This window comes from Petromyzon marinus, unplaced genomic scaffold (assembly GCF_048934315.1).
Source record: "Petromyzon marinus isolate PM22_M1 ecotype Great Lakes invasive population unplaced genomic scaffold, UKy_Petmar_22M1.pri1.0 PM_G_Scaffold_193, whole genome shotgun sequence".
Classification (NCBI taxonomy): domain Eukaryota; kingdom Metazoa; phylum Chordata; class Hyperoartia; order Petromyzontiformes; family Petromyzontidae; genus Petromyzon; species Petromyzon marinus.
The window spans coordinates 127501-130000 of record NW_027422754.1 but is presented as its reverse complement, the minus strand read 5'-3'; positions in this window follow the sequence as shown (position 1 = coordinate 130000).

Below are 2500 nucleotides of genomic sequence, written 5' to 3'. Positions count from 1 at the left end.
CAGGGCAGGGATGATGGTGTTGAAGGCAGAGCTGAAGTCCACAAACAGGATCCTGGCGTAGGATGCTGGGGCGTCCACATGCTGTAGGGTGAAGTGGAGGGCCATGTTAACTGCGTCGTCCACAGACCTGTTGGCTCTGTAGGCAAACTGAAGGGGGTCCAGGAGAGGGTCTGTGATGGCTTTGAGGTGTGCCAGGAGCAGGCGCTCAAAAGACTTCATTACCACAGATGTAAGGGCGACCGGTCTGTAATCATTTAGTCCTGTTGGCCTTAGCTTTTTGGGCACAGCGATGATGGTGGAGGACTTGAGACAGGCTGGTACATGGCATGTCTCCAGGGAGGTGTTAAAGATGTTGGTGAACACCGGAGACAGCTGGCCAGCGCAGTGCCTGAGGGTGGCTGGAGAGACAGAGTCCGGCCCGGCTGCTTTGCGTGGATTCTGCCTCTTGAAAAGCCCATTAACTTCTCCCTCCTGAAAGGAGAGAGTCGTTTCTGTAGTATGGGTGGGGGATGGGGCCTCTTGGGTGGGAAGGGGTGGTTCAGGACAGTCCAATTGTCTTTCAAATCTACGGTAGAACTCGTTCAGGTCGTTGGCTAGGCGGGAGTCGTTAGTGGTGTGGGGCGCTCTGGGTTTGTAGTTGGTGATGTGCCTGAGCCCTTTGGCAGACAGAAGCAGCGTCGTTAGTAGAGAACTGGTGTTTTAGTGTCTCTGAGTACAGTCGTTTAGCCTCTCTCACCGCTTTGCTAAACCTGTTCTTCGACTCCTTGAATCTGTCTCTATCCCCACTCCTAAACGCTTCCTCCTTCTCCAACCTCAACCTTTTGAGCTTTGCTGAGAACCAGGGCTTGTTGTTGTTAAAGTTCACCCTGGTACGTGTTGGGATACAGCAGTCCTCACAGAAGCTGATGTACACAGCCTCTGTGAGTTCATCCAGACTATTGGTAGCAGTCGTGAACATATCCCAGTCAGTACAGTCTAAGCACGCCCGCAAATCTTCCACAGCCTCACTGGTCCACTGTTTAGATGTCCTCACAGCAGGTTTACAGAGTTTTAGTTGCTGCCTGTATGCACGAATCAGGTGGACCAAGGGAGTTCTGTGCGAGCCGAACAGCCCCGTGACCCACAAGAGAAACATCCCCGCCAAATTCGAGCGTTTGACGGGGTCTATCCGTGAAAAAATATTCACGTTTTTGAGTGCACATGCATTTCTGCTGCAAATGCCTCTGGAAGTTTCATGCCGTTCGTATGCCAATTGTGGCAACACGAAAATGACCCGTTTTCCCATTCCGAGGGATTTCTGTGCGACCCTAACAGCCCCGTGAGCCACAAGAGACACATCCCCGCCAATTTCTAGCGTTTCACGGGGTCTATCCGTGAAAAATATAGACGTTTTTGAGTGCACATGCATTTCTGCTGCAGATGCCTCTGGAAGTTTCATGCCGTTCGTACGCAATGTGGCAACACGAAAATGACCCCTTTTCCCATTCCGAGGGATTTCTGTGCGACCCTAACTAACAGCGCCCGTGAGCCACAAGAGAGACATCCCCGCCAATTTATAGCGTTTCACGGGGTCTATCCGTGAAAAATATAGACGTTTTTGAGTGCACATGCATTCCTGCTGCAAATGCCTCTGGAAGTTTCATGCCGTTCCTATGCAATGTGGCCACACAAAAATGACCCGTTTTCCCATTCCGAGGCATTTCTGTGCGACCCTAACAGCCCCGTGAGCCACAAGAGAGACATCCCCGCCAACTTCTAGCGTTTGACGGGGTCTATGCGTGAAAAATATTAAAATTTTTGAGTGCACGTGCCTTTCTGCTGCAAATGCCTCTGGAAGTTTCATGGCGTTCCTATGCAATGTGGCAACACGAAAATGACCCCTTTTCCCATTCCGAGGGAGTTCTGTGCCACCCTAACAGCCCCGTGAGCCACAAGAGACACATCCCCGCCAATTTCTAGCGTTTCACGGGGTCTATCCGTGAAACATATAGAAGTTTTTGAGTGCACATGCATTCCTGCTGCAAATGCCTCTGGAAGTTTCATGCGGTTCGTACGCAATGTGGCAACACGAAAATGACCCGTTTTCCCATTCCCAGGGATTTCTGTGCGACCCGAACAGCCCCGTGAGCCACAAGAGACACATCCCCGCCAATTTCTAGCGTTTCACGGGGTCTATCCGTGAAAAATATCAATTTTTTTTTGACTGCACATGCATTTCTGCTGCAAATGCCTCTGGAAGTTGCATGCGGTTCGCATGCAATGTGGCGACACGAAAATGACCCGTTTTCCCATTCCGAGGGATTTCTGTGCCACCCTAACAGCCCCGTGAGCCACAAGAGAGACATCCCCGCCAATTTCTAGCGTATCACGGGGTCTATCCGTGAGAAATATTCACTTTTTTGAGTGCACATGCATTCCTGCTGCAAATGCCTCTGGAAGTTTCATGCGGTTCGTATGCAATGTGGCGACACGAAAATGACCCGTTTTCCCATTCCGAGGG